Here is a 20,568-nt window from a genome sequence, read left to right as displayed (position 1 = left end):
ATCTTAATTAAGGGAGCCATCTTAGGGTTGGCAAAAGACTTGGTGCTAGAGGGGCTCCCAGGTGCCCAGGGCGATGTCCCCAGTTAGTTCCTGGGGCAGCTGAGGACAGAGAACCTGAAATGACCCTATCCTATAGCCATACTGATGAATATCTTGCATATCACCAGAGATTTTTTTTTATATAAATATTTTAAACCCTGTATCGAAAGAAAGGAGGCAGGAAAGATAGGTTAGCAGTTAAGAGAACTGGCTGCTCTTCTGGAGAACCAGATCAACCAGTACTTACAGAGTGGTTCACAACCACCTAAAATTTCGGTTGTTGACAATCCAGTGCCCTCTTTTGGATTCTGTGGGTACAGATACATGCAGTGAAAAAACTTACAGGTATGAAAGTTAATCCATTTAAAACAAGGGAGGTAGAATTAAAGAAGGACAGGATAAAGGAAGGAAGAAAAGAAGGGAGGGGACGAGAAGAGGAGAAGGAAGGATATAAAGGAAAAAGAGAGGGAGAGAGGAGGGAGGAGGTGAGGAAGGAAGGGATAGAGGTGGGGAGGCAGGGAGGCAGAGAGGAAAAAGGAGTAAGACTTAAATGAATTCCCATGTTATAGAAGTCATGCATGTATCCACCAATAGAGGAATGGATAACCAAAATATGGCATAGATTCAAAGTAGAGCTGAATTCAATCGTTAAAAAATAATCTTAATTTGTAATATAATAGAATTGGAGTATTATGTTAAGTGAAACAAATAGGAAAGGAAAGACAGCATATACTCTCATGGATATGAGGGATCTAAAGACAACAGAACTCCAACAAGGACACAAACGGTGGGCACTAGAAGAAGAACATGGAGGGGAGAAGGAGATGACACTGGATGAATACAAAGTTTCAGTAATACATACATGTATTTTTGAGATGTATTCTATTATTTTCTGAACATAATAAAGAAATTTATATTTCAAAGTCACCAAGATATTAAATTTCATGTTCTTACCACTAAATGATAATTATTTGAGGGTATGTATATGTGCAATCTGAGTTGGAGACTCCATATTTTAATAAATATGACATCACTCTTTACTTTGTAAGTACATATAACTATCATTTGTCCATTTATAATCAATAAAATAGACTCAGGAATTACAGACTTGATAAACACCTATATAAAATGTTTATTAATTTATTATCAGCCTGGTTTGTGGCTGTGTGTTAGAGACATGGAAGAAGAAAACACTGCGTTCAAACTTCAAGAGTTTAAAAGCATACTATAGGAAGCTGCAGGGGTTAACTACAGAAGCAAATGCTCCCTTTACTTGAATATGCAACAATTAAAACATCCAAAGCGCACTTTAGGGTAGGGAGCAGATAAATGAGAAGACATAAATTGATGGTCCATGACACACAGGACACTTTTTCTGAACCTCTTTTCACATACTATCACAGTGTTTGTGGAGATAATGTCTGTATCTGGTACAAGGTTTTCATTGCATTTGTGAAACAGACAGAGAGCAATGAAGAATTTCTACCTGGTTCAGCATTGGGCCACCAGAAGACTTCTACCATCTCTCATAAGACCAGAAACCTCCATCACTTTTCTAGTGGAATATCATAAACCTTCAGAGAATGAATTAAGAAGACACTCATCCACATATATTTATCACCTGTTCAAAGAAACTATCCTTCTGTCTAATAGAATTGACAACATGTGTTGCTTTCTTCTCGTGTTTGCAAAGAGTAATATTCCCTATTGTAAATGTTCTCACACTTAACAGAGGAAATATGTTCTGTCTTAAAATAAAATAATTAAACAAAAGCTTCCAAGTGGTGTGCTTCAAAGTTACTCTTAAAGAGAGAGCCTAGCTAATTCATCTGACATATTAGCCTCTACTAAGAATCCTAGCAGATTTTAAATTTTAAAACACAGTTTTAATCTGACTAGTCACCCTTCAGAGTAGTATCTGGTAAGCTACAATTTTTAAAATCCTATTATTCAAAGATCATTTTGGATAAATTAATAGGTAAGATCATCACTGAAAAGAGAGTTCAAAATTGGTCAGAAAGAGCAGTTACATTAGGCAATGCAGGATTCTGTCTGACTTCCATGCTCAGGGCTTGAGTTTTCCATGCACGGCAAGAGTGTGAGAGGTAATTTCAACAAGTTTAAATAGTGCCCTAAGTTCCATATTTGCTACATTCCTTGAATACACATTTTTCATTGTTAAGAAATTTCGGCTATTGTGGACTCATACGAGAATGTCACCTGCCTATGATCCCAGAACATCTGTTGCCTGAAGTCTTATAAACACCTGGATTATCTCAACAATCTTTTAACTGGATTCCCATCTTTCACTACTACAGTCTTTAAATCCCTATGAAAACTGTTACAGAGGTGGTGTGTGTGTGTGTGTGTGTGTGTGTGTGTTATCACAAAACAATGTATTCTGTATTTCCTGGGATTTTATCCACTATTCTTATTAAGGAGGGAGAGAGGGATAAAGAAGGAAAAAAGGTTAAACAACAGTAAGGATGTGTTAAAAAGTCATAAGGTATCGTACTGTTGTCTACCTAAAATATCTACAATACACATTAGAAAGCATGTAATGTATACACGTATTATGCAATTGAAAGCATCCCGTCTAGGTTGACAATGCTTCCACCAAGAGTTGTGGACAGGCCATCTAACAAAAACTCCTAACATCAGACATGAAAAATCCTTGTTTATGTTAGTTAGTTGCTGTAGCATGAATAACAAAAAACCCAGAAACATCCTGTTGATTAAGCTGAAGATTTGAAAAGTAAAGCAGCTAAGCTCCTAGGGAGTTCTTACCTCTACCAAGGCTCAGACAAAGGGGCCATCCAGTCCTCAGTGTGACTGCAGAATTAATGTTCTCTACCAAACCTCAGACTGAAGAATGAGACCCTGAGCTCCTGTCTTTTCCCATCTTATGTTCCTCTTTAGTGCAGGGATTATAGGCATGCACCACCACCACCAGGCCTCTATGGCTACCTACTGTGGCTGCTGGGATTAAGGGTGTGTGCCACCACTGCCTGGCCTGTATGGCTGACTAGTATGGCTAGCTTTACACTCTGATCTTCAGGCAGACTTTGTTTATTAAAACACAAATAAAATACCACTATAAATTGTTGTCTGATAGACTGCCAAAACATTAAGGACTATTCCTAGTACCTTTGGTTGGTCTCCAGAGAAGGATGTTAAGTCCCTATTGCAGAAGATACCCTGTACTTCAGACACAATATCCAGAAGATCTGACCTCAGTCTGGCCTCAAACATCTTCCCTGAGCACCAGCTTTCAATGTGCCAGAAGCACCATGAAATCCTGTTAATGAAGAGAACAATCAACAGTCATACCCAGCTATGCTACCTACAAATCACAACAATGACCAGCATAGCACAATAACCCAGGGTACCATAGCTCACAGGTACCTTGATGGTACCCAACAACTCTTTATATGGACTTAAAACCTGCTCAACAAGGGGTAAACCATTCATGGTACTGGAAACCAAGTCAACTACTTAAGGCTAGTGAAGTCACTGATCTTGCAGGAAAACATTCAACCACCACTTTGCTAAAACCACATAATCCTTATCTACAGTCTAACTTTGTCCTTATACCCACAGAAAAGGGCAGTTCTAACCCTTTATCATGAAAAATTCTCTTTGTAAGAGACATAGATCATTACAGAACATCATAAATATATTTGTTAAGGTTTCCGTTACTGTGATTAAACACCATGAGCAAAAATAACCTGGGGAACAAAGGGTTTATTTCATTTTATAACATATAATACATTATGTGGGAAAGTCAGAGCAAGAAACCAAGGCAAGAACCTGAAGATTAGAACTGAAACAGAGACCACTGAAGAGTACTGCTTCCCGGCTTGCTCCCCAAGGTGTCCTCTGCCTGTGTTTTTATATACCTCAGAGAAACTGACTAGGATTTCCCAAGTGAATTCCTAGTCAGTAAAATGGTCTACAGACTTGTCTTCAGGCAATCTGATGAAAACTTTTTCTCAATTTAAATTCCTCTTCCCAGATAACTCTAGTTTATGTCAAGTTGACAAGCAATAAAACAAACAAACAAACAGAAAAGAAACCAGGACAACAATCCACCAACATATATAGTTGAGGGACCAAGTACCAGTGGATGCATCTACAACCCAACTCCTGCACCTAAACTTCAGGAATGATTGCAGAAGAGGGGGGAGAAAGATTGTAAGAACAAGAGGAACAGGGAGTTTACTGTGAGATGATGCTTCTCAGAAATGTCAGAAGCCACACCCATGAAGTCTCACCAATATGTCTCCCTAAAGATGATATAAACAAGGATGATATCAACAGACATGCTAACATGAACAGGAGAAAGCTCATGAGGCCTCAACTCTAGACAGAGAACTCTAGACAACTAACATATGCCAAGAACAGGATCAACGGTCTTCTCTAGAGATGAGCACAGCAGTTGCTCAGCCACTGTCCCATAATCATCCCTGTAAACATACACATGCAAATACGATTATACAGATAGAGTGGGTTATAATTATTATTTAAAATACACATACAACAACATCAATTTAAAAAAAAGATGCTGTGAATTGGAAAAAAATGCAAAGGGGCATATGGGAGAGTTCAGAGAGAGAAAAAGGAAGGGGAAAATAATGTAATTATATTGTAATTTAAAAATACAAATAATTAAAAACAGAGGTCTAGGAAGGCTATACACACGTAGATGGTTGAGAATGATATGGGCACAAGCCCAAAGGGTCACTCATTCTGGCTCTTGAAATGAGAAAACAAGTTTCATTTCCTTCATTGGTAATCAGGGTGCACAATTTAAACTTCCTCATTGTAACTTTACCTTGTCCCATCTACACACATTAGAACACGCGGTCCATAAAAGCAAAGGACTTCCATGTTTTCTTCAAAGCTGCATCCTCAGCCGTCAGTGTTCAGGAACCTGACACACAACAGGACCCCAAATATTAACTGTTTAAAAAAAAATATATGAACCAAAGGTCATGTCACACAAAGTGCGTACTTCGGGCGCTCAGCAGAAGTCAGGCCGAGTGGCCCAAGCACTTTTGGGGAGGTGTCCTGAACCAGCATGTGAGTTGTAAGTTGTGACAAGCACAGACTACACTGCTGAGTGCAGTGTTTATGGAAATGGTGGCTTTGTTCTCTTAAGTTCGGCTCAGTTTCCTTTCCAGGCATCGTTTTCATCTGCCAGTCTGAGGGCAGTGACCATTGTGAACCATACATGGTCCCTGGAGCTACCTCGATGCTGTCCATGGCCAGGATTTGGTTTTAAAATTCTCCTCGCTCCGGATGGCTCATCCCTGCTTCATGAAAAAGGTAACACTGAGATAAATAGAGCACCTACCCCTGGGAGACCTGGGGGACTTTCTGTCTTTGTCACTTTTAATCTCGGGGTGCAGTTATTCAGCACATACAGCAGGCCGAGGATTGGGCTATGTGTCCCTGGACTGGCCTCTTGGCAGTTGTATAAACTCGGGGAAGTTGTTTAACCTTTTTAATCTTTCTTCACATGAAGATGTTGGGAAAAAAGGAATGCATATTTTCCATCACTTCATGTAGCCTATGTGCAGAAGTTGGGTGCAGAGAGCGCAAGTCATGCGCTCAGGACTGTGAAACGAATGCCTGTGATGTCTATTTTTTGACTCCACATTCCATCCTCATTCCAATATAAACCATGCAGACATCTCCCTTAAGTTGGTTTTTTCAGAACCTCAGTTTCTTCATCTGTAATGTAAAAAACGATGTTCAGGAGTGTTTCAGAGATAAAGGCATTAGCAGAGATGATGTAAAATGTCCAATAATGAGCAGACACGTTTTATATAGGCCATGCATTTGGGCTCTGCGTTTCACAATTCAACCAGAAAAGCTGGACCTCAGTGCCCTTAGCTTCGTCCTCCCTGCAGAGTCTGCCTTCGCTCTCTGTCATGTCCCTCTCACACAGCCTGTAGGCCAGTCTTTGCATAGCCCCTTTCCAGAATAATTTATCAGATGTTCTATTTCAATGTCTGGTCATCATTTCTTTGCCCACCCTGAGTGATTTGACTTTTAAGCCCATCTCTCACTATTTAAAGACAAATACTTTCCGGAGAGGAAGAAGGAGTAGATTTTAAGGTCACAGCAGGCAAACCCATAGTTTAGGAAACACGGCACATATTGAATGAGGCTCCCCTTCATGAGCCGAGCAGCCTCTCGCTTCATATATTTCATTGAAAGCTTCTGGGGACCCGAATGTCAGCATCTCCCGCGGTCACATACGAAGCCCCTCAGCCCAACTGTTTCTCTGTAGCTAGGACCGGCCCACGCTCTTGTCACTTTGCAAGCTGTGCAAACATGTGTGGGCTTGAGGCAGCTCAGCTTCGAGACAGCCCTTCATCTGCTCTCCTCCTCTTGTGCAGACACTGGGCCAAGTTCTGAACTGGCAAGTCCGTGTGACAAATAGGCCTATTAGGGAGATACGGTAGCCCCCCCAAAGCTGATCCTCTTGCAGACCTGACCCAGAAACACACACCCGCTTTTTAGGGGAAAAGCTGCGCCATACCAGTGACTCGGATAAAGCAGTCACGGGCTGCGCCTGCCTCGCACATCTTTCGCGCTCAGCAGATGTTCCCCAAGAGTGACTGCCAGGGCATTTCTGTAGCAGCGAAGGTGTTAAAGCTTGAAGGCCTCCAGAATATGTCTGTGCTGACAGATTGGGGAAAACATGTTAACGCGCTTATGGTGATGAGCATGTAAAAATAGGGCACAGATGTCTAATTTAAAAGACAAGAAAATTTCTTGGCATTTACATCTTATTAGTCATTACTATGTTTTTCTTGTATTTTATTCACACATTTAACTTTGGGTGTTCCTCTGATTTGCTTTGCCAACTGCAAGCTACCATCCCATAAACCAAAAAGAAAACAACAACAACAAAAAAAAGGTGATGCATTCCAAAAGACAGTAGCAAGGAAGGAAACTGGCCAGTGATCTTGCATAGGACCTCATTTAGATTTCACTCGAGCTGTGTTTAAATTAATGTGTGAACACATCAGGCTATCTTGACCTATTTCTGCAACAAGCAGCAGCTTGGAGGCCTGCAAAATATCGTTGGAAGAAAAAAAAAAGGCTAATTTTGAAAATTACCTCTAGGGGGCTTACGAAATAACCTTGCATTGCCTTACTGGTTAAGACATTGTATTAACATACACGATGACTTTAATGCATTTGATGGCTTTAATGGCTTTCCCCCATCTACATCCAGCGTGTGAAAAAGCTGAGCGGAATCAAAAATAAGTAGGGGCTCCACAGTTACATAAATGCTTCTTCTATCCATTAGTTTTTTATAAGTCTTTTGATTGGGAAAAAGATGTTGACTCACAGAGTAAATGGAGGAGGAGGGTTTTTAACTCAATAGACAGAAGGGCTTCCGAATCTTCAAAATTCTAGAGCAGCTGGCTGTGCTCAAGTGCAAAAAGACGAAAAAAAAGCAAAGGAAGAAACTGAAGTCAGGCTCATGGATTTCCCCTTCCAAAACAGCAGGCTTCCTGCAGTAGAAAAAGGAAAGATACTGACGAATGTTGACAAGAATCAGAGCAGAAACAAGAAACCACCGCATGTTATGAACATCATCAAAGCCTGTGCTAATTAAAGGCATAGCACTGAGTGATGCTGTGACAAGGGCTTTCCTGCTGCTGTGAGCTCCCAATGCAAAGGCACTTACATGTCCAGATGTGTATAGATACACACACACAAACACACACACAGTGTACGAAGAGACTCATACAGACCTGAACAACTCTTTCCAGTTAAAAATGACCCAGAGTGAGGAGGCATAAATCACATTAAATATTTAAGCAATTACTAGCAAACAGCTAACAAACTATAACTAATTATGCAGCTAAATTCCACACTGTTTATACAGCACTGGGAAAGTAAAGAAGCCTCCTGAAGCCACAGTGTTCTCACAGGCAAAATGCAGGTGCTGTTGCCAGCTCACTCAGATGTTATAGTTTATAAGTGCCTGTCTGGTACTGAGCTCATTCTAAATACTCAATAAATAATGGCTATCATTATTGCTTGTTGGTTTTTTGATTCGTACCATCAAAGGAAAATTCAAACACAGTAAAACCGAACCCTACTTTTTAATGCTTACTTGTAAACTTTCCCACGCCATAACATACCAGTACTCAGTACTTGCCTCGACAGTTTATGAAGTTGGTGATGGACTCTAATCTGCCAGACAATGGCTAACGCAGAAATAGCCAGCACTGTAGTTTCCGTTGTCTGTTTGAAGCAAGGGTTGCTTTCAGAGGTTGTGTATTTTCTAAGCCTCCCATTCCCGGTTGTGGAAATGAACTTCTACACAGGGCACAGGAGCACTCAGTGTCTGTCACACTAAATGTGTTCCCAAGTTCTTAGGACATCTGGCAGAAGTATTGTCTTTGTAATGGTAGTCCTCAAATCTTCAGTTTAAATGAATCCCTTCTTCAGCTAATTCTCTCCTCTGGTGAGCTTCTAGACAGATACATACTCACAACTCAAAGTATGTTAAGACAAATCATCAAAATATTTTTCATCAGTTAAAATAATGTATACAGAAAACTTACAGAGTTTCCAATGTATAATATATTTCTCATCAATGGTAGCTACTATTATCTTTATGATTATTATTAGTCTACCTATAGAAAATCAATTTCCAGCACATTTTGTAGGCAATTATTAAAGTAAAAATCATTAATACAATCAGTTTTATTATAATTATCTTTCTTTTAATCCAAATGCTGTTAATGATTCTTGGTTGTTTCAATCATCATTAATTAATTCTAACTTTATAGCAATGTATGAAGCTCCTGAAAGGGTCAGCCATAAGCTGTACACTGCAACTGATATATTTAGGCCTTTTCTTTTCTTCTGTTCTATTCCTATTCTCCTTTCCTTTCATTAGGAAAACTCAATCATGAAAGGAATCTAAATAAATTAAACCTTAAACTGAAAATAGTAGCAGGCATCCACAATCCTAGTACTCGGAAGGATGGATGACACAGGAGATCACTAGTGTGAGACCATCCTAGAATTTTGGTTAATTAATAAACTTTATGAAAGAGATTTGGTGATACTGAGTAAGAGACAGCCTCTTAACTTCTTTTAGTCCTTGTCCTTGGTCATATTTTCTGTAGCCCTGACTTCCTGCAGGCAGCCAGCAAACTTCTCGAAGGTAGCACGGGAGCACTTCTCTACTGTCCGTGAATGTTCCCTGAGTTATTGCCTCTGTAAATGCCTTAAGAAAGGGCAGAACTTTAAATTCCACAAAGTTAACTTCAAATGGTCCATTCAATGCCAGAAATTATAACAGGGCATTTGACAGTCACTCGAAGAAAAGAACCCAGGGTTGATCTCTTTTCCTTAAAGAGACCACAGCAGTGTGACCCTAAAAGACACACAAAGCAGAATCATGAATCCAATGGTCCTGAGGGTGGCTAGTTACTTTCTTAATAAGAATAGGCTGCTGACAGACAAGACCTCTAGGAGAGGAGTAGGGTCACCGGCATCAGCACTTAGAGGATTTCAATTCCGTTAAACAGCCAGAAAAGCTGTAGGTCTTCTGTCACAGGAACTGAGTGGAGATGTCCATTCCTTGTCAATGATCAACAAGGCTTTTCTATAAAAGGCTTGAATTATTTTTTTTCCTTTTCATAACTCTTCTCCTGTAACATTTAAAAATCATCGAGAAAAGCTCAAAAAATTATATTCTGGAAAAGAATGTAGAAAGAATGTAAAGGGTGGGAGGCTTGCATTGAATTATTGTCCTCTGGACTTGGCATGGCTATCATACCCAGGAACTCACAGGGCTCAGCATGATCTACATAAGACCCACACAAGACCAGTTCACTCAGAACGCCAGCCACATCCTTTTACTGAGGAGCAGTTGGCAGCTGATAGCTTCTGGAAGAGGGATACACTTTTTTTTTTTGAGGATGGCAGCTGATGCAAATCTTATGATTCAGTGGGTGGATTACCCATTACCCATGCACAGATGAGCAGCGCTAACTGGACTTAGTGGGTTGTTTAAAGGAAAAGGGAAAGGAAGGGAAGGGGAGGGAGTGGAGGGGAGAAGAGGGAAGGAGAGCAAAGGGAAGCAAAAATGGCATTAAGTTGGGAGTAGAACTTTTTGGCAGGATATGGAGGGAGTCAGAGGAAAAAATGGTGGCAAATATAATATTTATTGTACACATATACATAAGATTTTTCAATAATAAAGAAAATTGTTTTTAATAATTTAAAAATAAAAACAATTCTTAGCTCAAGAGCCATGGCTTGGCAACTCTGGCCTGGGAGGGGGTGGTCAGAAAAATGTCATGGGTACATGAGAAGAAGGTTGAGGTGTGTCCTTGACCATCTACCTTCCAATCTCCAAGATTTATGGGTGGGACTAATACTTAGCAACACTGTAGATAACACCATAGCAGATGATTCTCAATTTCAATATGTTAAGAAGTCAAAACAGTGTAAAATTCTACCTGTCCCCCAGAGCGTTCACACAGTAAGAGAGTCAAGAAAGGCCTTCCTTTACCTCACAAGGAGGCATTTTTTTTTCATCATTCAACTTGGAAGAATTATGTAAGCAAAAGTAAATAATAAAAAAATGGCCTCTTTAGGAATGGTTAGCAGACAGTAGAGACAGCAGTCAGCAATATGGAAACTAACAACCTGAGGAGCTATCAAAGAGACAATGTGCTGCTGGAGTTATGAGCTCATTAATTAAATATCACTGTATCAAATGGGCTATGAGCTATTAATTCGAAAACTATTACTGGCTTTGAAGTTAAATTCATAAGCAAAGCAATTAAAAAGTAACTTCTCTATGCGAGTGTTAAGGGAGCATCATATCTGTTTATGTATAGCAGCCCTTTAATTGGGGATTGAATTGCTCCCTGAAAGGTAATGATTGCATAAATGATCAAACTACCTGTTTTATTGTGAAACCTGGGTGCCATAGTTAGAAGAAAATCTACAAAATCTACAGTTTTTTCCCCTGATGCACTATTCCAGGCAATGTTCATGTATTCCTTTTTCCACATAAGTATAGAGGGTTTCTTTGAATAATAAAAATCAGAAGTGTTGATAGAGGTTGATATTTGCTTGCACTTCTTTCACTCAACGAACCCTGCCTTAAAGAGGCTCAAGCACACATAGATCATGGTTGCCACAGTTTTAATGTAGATGGCACTATAAAGGTGCTAAAGGCTGTGGCACACCTGGAATGGTAGAACCTGTAGGAGCTGGGTCCTAGCACGACATTTAGAACACTAGGAGTATGCTCTTCAAAGGGATGATGAGACTCCGGTCTCTTGCTCTTCCCATTCTGTTCCTGTCTACGATACAAAATGGCTTCCTCAAGCCTGCACTCTAGCCCAACCAGTGAGTTCTCACCACAGGTACAAATCAGTAAGATCATCAACCATTGATTAAAATTTGCAAATCTGGGATCAAAAATAAACATTTACTCTTTTTAAGTCCATAACTTTGTGTTTCTTACCATGCATCATAACGTGTGCATGTGTGTGTGTGCATGTGTGTGTGTGTGCATGTGTGTGTGGAATATATGTACTCAATGTGGTTAGATGCATACATGTATCCAAGTGCACATGCATGTTTGTAGGAAACAAAACTAAATGTTAGGAGCCGTTCCTCGATCATATGGTGCCTTTACTTTTTGAGACAGCGTCTCTCACTGAACATAAAACACATCAATTTGACGGAGCTACAAGACCAAGGAACTTCAGGAACCCACCGATTTCTTTTCCCTGGCTTGCCTACTCCTATATTCCATGCTAGACCTGGGTCAACAGGCAAGAGGAACTCTACCACAAAGTATAGTGGTTCCAGTGGGTTCTGTGAATCCAGACTCAGATCCTCGTATTTGTAAGGCAGGTACTTAACCAAGAGCCACCACTTGAGACCTCCACATCATAAAATGGACCCTTAAAGTGAAGGTCTAATGCTCGTCTATTAAGTAAAACTGAATACCTCTTCTGCTCAGTTCTCATCTGTTCCTTCCTTGCTTGCACCTCCATACTCTATGGGCCTTTTTCTTGTATACACGTATTCTCTACCATTTTTACTGTTTTCCTCTATCATAGTTTTAAACATAAATGTACAAGCCAAACAATCACAAAAAAATCTTGTAGGGATTGTTCCTTTCTCCCTGGAGAGACATTAATTAAGAATGAAGGAACACAGGCTATGAAAACAAGTCATTCTTTGGGCACAGTTAGCATTCTGGTTGTTTGGAGCAAGACATCTTTTGCTTCCTATCACCCAGGCACCAGCCACTGCTGGTAGGGGTTTGATTAATGGACTAAAACTTATTCTGAAGAAAAATGGATGCTTTTAGTGGATTGGAGACAGAAATGCCTATAGTTTATAACCAGTGGCAAGCCACTCTGAAAGAGCAGCTGGAGACTTTATATCTATTTAGATGTGGTTTGTAGAAACTTCTATGACTTTTTTTTTCCCTCGGTGCATTCTAAAAGGTTCATTTATTCCTCCAAAGTGCAACCTTACTTTTTGGTGAAAAAAACAACAAGAAGGGTGCGCAGTCTTCACCTACATTGGAAGCCATTGCCAGCAGTGAACATTCATTCACTAGGCATTTGCACAGAACTCTCCTCTTCCAGGAAGAAGTGCATCCATGAGGTTGAGACTCAGCACTGAATTCAGGAGGCTGAGACGTGGCACTGACTTAAGGAGATGAATAGTCCTGCATTTCATAGACCTTGTGTTCCAACATTAACAGTGACTTAGTGGAGTGCAAACATTATCGTGGGAACCCAACATGGTTAGTACACAGTGTACTAGGCAGGCTTGGTATTCACATAGAATACCTAACTTTGCTCACCAGTTACTATTAGGCAGTACTGTGGACTACATGTTGTGTTCCATCAAAATCTATCAGCTAAAATTTGATCTTCAATGTCCTGGAGGTGGCAACATTGGGAGGTAATTGGGTTATGGTGGTGGAGCCTCCATGAACTACATTAATGTCTTTATAAGGTAAGGAGTGACATAATAGAGCCATGCCCCTCACCTGTAGTGCTAAGATGAGAATATCGTATCGTCACCTGTGAATCAGAAAAAGGGATCTGCCAGAACTCATTCACAATGATCCTGAGATCACAGGTTTCAGAATTTCAAGAATTCTTTTACTTTCTTTAAATCACTCAGGTCATGGTATTTTTGTTTCAGCATCCTGGACTGTCTAACACAGGCATCAAAGGGATGGAATGGGCTGAGGAGGGGGTAGGGAAAATGCTACCAACAAAATACTCTAAGAAGCAGTGTGTACTACATTACCCAGTTCAGTACCAAGCAACGGGGGCTCGAATTCCAATCTTTCCAATTAAAGGATGTAAGTTATTAAAAATCTAACCCTCCACGAGGCTCACTTTTATCATTTGTTTAATGGAGACCCTACTCAAAAGGCTTTGTAAGGATATAATAGGATAATATATGTAAAACACTTAACAAGGTGTTTTCTCCTCAGCAGGCAAGTGTGAGCATCCCCATGAGGCCTTAGCTTGTTTTGACAGCCAGAAGCCTGCTAAGGAAATGCTGGCAGACTCTCTTTCATCCAGGTGCAACCAGAGTTGGGGGTGAGGATGTGGAGAGGGGGAGAGCCTGTCTGATGTCTTCCCCTGAGCTCATGAAGGCGCATGGGTAGTTAGTGTCCCCTGGGCCACGCAGGGATTTTGTAAGTTTTATGAGATCTGGTTTCTGCAGTAATGTCACACATTTTTCTGCACAGCTCCTCTGGAAATAATTTACACTGTTTACTGAAAACAGAGCCAAGACCATCAGATTAGCAAAATTCAGGATTCATATTTATCCTGCCGTTAATGAATGATGGAATGGGGATAAAGGCACAATTATCCCATCATAAAAGATTTGCCTCATTTCTGCACACTTTGAAACAAAAGGAGAAAATACGCTGCATTCTTTCTAAGTTTTTCTTCGGCATCAATATTCTATCCCAACTCTCCTCCTGATTCCTTTAAATATGGGCAAACAAATCAGAAGAGCAACAGAGTTAATGCTCATGAAGCTTAAAGTCTCTGAACTCTCAGAAGAAACACTTGGGGTAATTAAAAAATAAAAAAATTCTATCATTTAAAAACAGTTTGACATGGCATATTTGTATTCTGGCATTATAATAGCTAATACCCCGAAATTTATTCGTGGTTTTTTTTTTCTTTTTTTTCCGGACGAGCAGACAAAGGCAAAGGCATGTCTCTGTCCTCATGTCACATCCATTAAACTCGAAACTGGAAAGCATGGGGAGAGGCTCTATGTGCAGAAAGAAAGCCTTATATGAGCAGGTTTCTAGGAGAGGAGAGGAGAAAATAATGAAATATAAAAATATTCTTATCCCCATCTACAAAAAATGAAGAGGTTCAAACACTGGTAGCTTATTTCATCCCCTGAAAAAAAATATTGCTCAAAGCATCTCTGTGGCTAAGATGTAATTCAGCCAGGCCAGCAGTAGAGGCCGTCTCCTCTGGGTCTGACATAATTAATGAAGGCAAATGGGCATTCCAGAAGGGATTGAAGAAAATTAATTTAATAAGTCATTGTGAAGATATTCTACATGGTTGGCTCTGTGCTAAGTGCTATGGGAAATTCAGAAGCTGGATACTACAAGGTCATTGGCTCAAATAAGACACCTACCCAGGGCAAACACAAAGAAAAGTGACAGGCTCATTAAAACCCTAACCAACTTTTAAAGCCTTTAATAAAACTTTCTACATCTGAGTCCATAGTCTCTGCTTTCCACCACGTTTTAAAATTCCTGTTCTATCATAGATGTCTACTTCAGAAATTGAATATGTTAATATGGTTTGGCCTGCTGCGTTAGCATCATGAGTCTTTGTTTATGTTTTCTAACAAATAGACAAACTTAGGTCACCATGCATGATGACCAAATATAAAAATTAAATAGATGCCATTGGAAGCCAATTCCAAAGAAAGTTGGCTTTTTAATTATGTATATTGTGTTTAGAACAATACAAAAAATAATATGAACTGGTTCGTGCTATATAGATAAATTTTGACTGGATTAACTCCATTTTAGAACTGGGTTTTACATATTTGTATGCAACATATATGCAAATTTACATATATGCAATTAATGGAAAACCAACCATGAGTTTGAAAAACAGCAAGAAAGAGTATATGAGAAAAGGAAATGGTGTAGTTATAATTCAAAAAGAAGAAATAATTAAAAATCGTGTTCCCTTAAAAAAAAATGGGTTCCCTTTTTGTCTGCACTGAAATCTCAAACCAGTGCTCCTCAATGGTAGAATCTCACTTCAAATACACTGGAGAAAGAATGAAGAGATGTATCCTCAGCTTCGCCACAATGATTAAATGGACGATAGAGAAGAGGCTAGACAAGTAGTCAAGCTACCAACAGGGGTTAGGAGGAATCATTCAGTGGGTGGAACATTTGCTATACAAACATGAGGGTGGGGGTTCAGAATCCCAGCACCCACATAAAAAGTATATTGATTCCTGGTAATTGGGAGCATAGAAAGCAGAGACAGGGAATCCCCCCAGGTAAGCTGCTAGCTAGAGTAACTGAATTGATAATTTCTGAGATCACTCGGAGTCTCTGCCTTAAAACATAGAACATGAAAGAAAATATCTAATGCCCACCTTTGGTCTTCACATGCACCCAACACATGCAAACACACATGCAAAAACACACACATATGCAAGTATACAAACACACACATGCAAGCATTCAGTACACATCCAAACACAAACATGTACAGATACTAACACATGAACACACACACACACACACACACACACACACACACACATATAACTTAGGAGAAACATTTTCACATAGGAAAAACATGCAAACACACACAAATACACATTCAAATACAAACACATGCAAACACATATATATTCAACTTAAAAACAAAACTACCAATATCTTTGTAAATAGTTACTATTATTCCCATTTTCACATTGGAAAAACCTGACATATACATGGCTATGTAGGCCATCAAAGTCACAAAACTAGAACACTGATGCAGTAGTATGTTACTTGGTACTCTAGTCTATGGTCTGACCCAGTATGCATATTTCCTACACTTATGTTAACATATGTATCCTCAAATACTTTTTCTATGATTGGTTTTATTCCAGCTAACACATTTCACTGATTTGCTATGTTATTTAACAAAATAAGCTAGGATACCAAGATGGAACAATGTGACTACTCTCTCTCTCTCTTCTGACAAGGTCTCACTTTATAGCCTAGGCTCACCTAGTGTGTAAGTGATAAGAACACAATTTTCCACTTGTTTTGTAATATCCAAATCACTAGATTCTAGCTCAGTGTTCATATTATGGACAATTCAACTTTCAAAATTTAATTATTTATTTTATTTCTAAAATAATTCCTGAGAATTTTGATCAAACTTGAAGGCTTCAAATCTTCCAGTTCCTTTCAGTGACTCCAACATCAACAATTACAAAGCAAAATGAAATAAAAATATAATCATTGTTTAAATAAAAAATAAGTTCTTCGACATTCTTCTATTTTTATTCTATGTGTAGAAGAATGGAAATATATTCATATCTATCGTCATGCACAAATCTCAAGTCTAAAAGGATCAATGACCTCAACATAAAGCCAGCTATACTGAACTTCATGGAAGAGAAAGTGGGAAGTACACTTGAACACATTGGCACAGGAGACCACTTCCTAAACATAACCCCAGTAGTACAGACACTGAGAGAAACAATTAATAAATGGGACCTCCTGAAACTGAAAAGCTTCTGTAAAGCAAAGGATACAGTCAACAAGACAAAACAACAGCCTACAGAATGGAAAAAGATCTTCACCAACCCCACAACAGACAGAGGTCTGATTTCCAAAATAAAACAAAAAATCAAGAAATTTGTCATCAAATAATCCAATATAAAATGGAGTACAGACCTAAACAAAGAACTCTCAACAGAGGAATCTAAAATGGCTGAAAGATACTTAAGGAAATGTTCTACATCCTAATGCATTAGAGAAATGCAAATCAAAACAACTCCGAGATTTCATCTTACAGCTGTGAGAATGGCCAAGTCCAAAATCACTGATGACAACTTATGCTGGAGAGGATATGGGGTAAAGGAAAAACTTCTGCATTGCTGTTGGGAGTACAAGCTGGTACAGCCCCTTTGAATATCAGTGTGGCGATTTCTCAGAAAATTAGGAAACAACGTTCCTCAAGACCCAGCAATACCACTTTTGGGTATATATCCAAAGGATGCTCAATCATGCCACGTGGACATGTGCTCAACTAAGTTCATAGTAATATTATTTGTCATAGCCAGAACCCGAAAACAACCTAAATGCCTCTCGACCAAAGAATGAATAAGGAAAACGTAGTACATTTACACAATGGAGTACTATACCGCAGGAAAAAAAAATAATTATGTATTGAATTTTGCAGGCAAATGGATGGAACTAGAAAACATCATTTTGAGTGAGGTAACCCAGACACAGAAAGGCAATTATCACATGTTCTCACTCATAAGTGGATTTTATACATAAGGCAAAGAAAACCAGCCCACAAATCACAATCCCAGAGAACCTAGACAACAATGAGGACATTCAGAGAGACACACATAGATATAATCTACATGGGAAGTAGAAAAATACAAGTTCTCTTGAGTAAATTGGGAGCATGCGGACCTTGGGAGAGGGTTGAAGGGGAGCAAAGAAAAATGTAGAGTTCAATAAAAATAAATAAAAATAAAAAATAACAATGACAGATCTGGCAACAAGTACATAGGCAGCAAGGAAGATGTTAACAAATGACTAGATGTGACAGTACATCCAAGAACCCCAGAAAGAAAACGTGAAGGCTTAAAAAGGTCTAAAAGCAAGTTTCAAGAGAAATTAAGAAATGTTGTCTAGGAGCCAATATGAGTTCACTTCCCTGAGAAACTTTTCCATTTCAGTGACTAAATAAAATTGATGGCTTTCCTTCCTTCTCCACTCTTTCCCTTTCCTTATGCCTTAGATGCAAAGTCCGGCTCTAAGGAGGTTATAGAAGAAAAAGGGTGACCCAAAGTGTGCCTGCTGACTTTGAATTATCATGACTCTTCACCCGACTTGCTTTCTCTTCATTCCTGGCATCTAGATTCCTAGGCAGACACAATGTGTAGATTCTGACAAAACCACAGCACTAGCCTAACTAAATTGAGTTTCAGAGCACTATGGTAGTGCCTTCCTTGATCACATCATCCCACATGGACCATGCTAATACAAAAAGAGGGATAAGCAGCCACCCAGATTCTGTCATGTTCCACTGCTGACATATGAAGAGCAATGGAATGGGAGAAGGAAACACTGAGAACAAAGGATGCATAAGGGAAGACAATGCAATGAAGCAAACATAAAACAAAACAAAAGCAAATGAGCAGAAAATAAAACAACGATCATCTCTCTGTTCTCCTATCTTCACAGCAAGAAAAATAATATATGTGATGCATGAACAAGAACAGAATACTGTGAAAGGAAATGTCTAGAGAATCAAAAAAATATTCCTAAAGATTAAATTCACAGGAAAAGATACAAGTTAAATTTAGAAAAGCAGCCAGAAAGAGCACAGAAAAAGGCAAAGATGGAAAATAGGAAACAAAACAAAACAACAAATCAATGGATAATCAAAGGGCCAGCCCACCTTGTTTAACAAACAAACACTATGAATTCCACTGAATAGGAGCCAAAGAATTAAGGGTGAGCAAAGAAAGGCAGCCCCAGACATCCCAGCGCTGGCCTGGCACAGCAGCTGGCCTTGCATTCTGTGCTGGCTGGGCCTTGCTGTTCTCCTGCTCACCTTAAATAATGTCACGAAAAATTAGCATCACAAAGACCACTGCATGACTATCAAAAACAAGGGAAAACAAGACAACTTCATAATCACAGAGAGGAGAGGCAAAAGCAAGAATATTGTTAAGCCACAAAAATTACCCAAAGGGTTTTTCATCTAACAAACAAGAGTAGCCAATGCTTCTTTGCAAATTGCAATTTTAGCAAGGCTTCATTTGTCCCTCCATCTGGAAAGAAATAGCTGGGAGAACCCTTGGGACTTCACCCATTTCCTGGCAGGACAGGACAGTATCCTACATAGATAGCCGAGGAACCTCCCTTAACTTTCCCCAACTCCTCATTAGATTGGCCACTACAGTGTTCCTTTAGTGAACTCTAGTCTGAAATGATTCATGATTCACCAAGGGCTGATTGAAGAAGTATTATACAATATTTTCCCCAGTAAAGTGCTGTAAAACCAAACAAACAGGAGAAAATGATATGTTGAAAACAAAATTCAGCACAAAAAAAAAGTTTATGAAATTCCAAGACTCATATAAAGGGAGACCCGAGAACAAATGCTGGATAGCAAACCCAGAAAAAAAAAGCCACAGAAAAAGGAATATGAGGTTGACTCCAAGACCAAGGTTTTAAATAAATTATGGACATTAGTATCTAAGAAGAAATATATATTGCCATTTGAGAATTGAGTTAAATACACATAATGGCAAAAAATAAGATTAATATTAACTCAAAAACAGTTATATAGAAAAAATATAATTCTACATTAAGTGGAGCAGCTTGAAATACTTTATAGGCAACAAAATAATGCAAACATTAATCTAAATTTGAGATATTATCTCTTAGTAAGGAAAAGATACATATGAATAGAAATTGGTATAATATAGATATATATTTAATGACAGAAAATCAGTGAGATGTATTTTAAAGGTATGTAACACTACCTTTGTGTTACATGCATGCTTCAGCATTGCCAGGGCATAAATTTCATTTTCATTCAGAACTACTGTAGCAGCTACATGAAAACTTTCATGAAATATGCCCAACACAACTTTCATGAAAGTAACAGTTGAGCTGGTAGCAGGACAAAAGCATCAACAAAGAATCAAATCAAGTACAATAGAAGTCCAAGAGCAGAATGCTGTACCAGACATTGCATGGGAGAGTCAAGGACTAGATCCTTGGGGGTCCTGGTGGTTTCTGTTTCTGAGTTCAAGGGGCAAGTGACTTCTGACTGAGAAGTAATGCCCTCCAAATTCTATTCCAATCGGTTATATGGCTAAAGAATAAAATCCATTTCCAAGAGGCCCAAGATGATAAGGAGACAAGATTCTCACTCCGGCTTTAATGGCAGATGTGTAAGTAGAAGGTTGAACTACAGAAATCAGAAATTCAGGGACACAGCTATAGTGAAGTCACCTTCAGAACGGAAGATGTGCAGTTTGTGGTGATCCCCACTAGATGTGGGATGGTTGGTAAAAGAAGGAACACCAGTGGAGCGAGAAGAAAAAACTGTTTTAAGAAGTAGACATGGGTGGATGCACCCCCGTGATCCTGACATCTTTGCTCGTGTTCTCCCTCCATCTGCTCCTCATTGGGAGCTCACCAAGGCCAGCTGGACTGTGACTGAAAAA

Source organism: Alexandromys fortis, unplaced genomic scaffold (genome assembly GCF_014885135.2).
Source record: "Alexandromys fortis isolate MF-2015 unplaced genomic scaffold, M_Fortis_MF-2015_v1.1 scaffold_30, whole genome shotgun sequence".
NCBI lineage: Eukaryota > Metazoa > Chordata > Mammalia > Rodentia > Cricetidae > Alexandromys > Alexandromys fortis.
The sequence above is the reverse complement of the archived record's forward strand: the minus strand, read 5'-3'. Positions refer to the sequence as shown.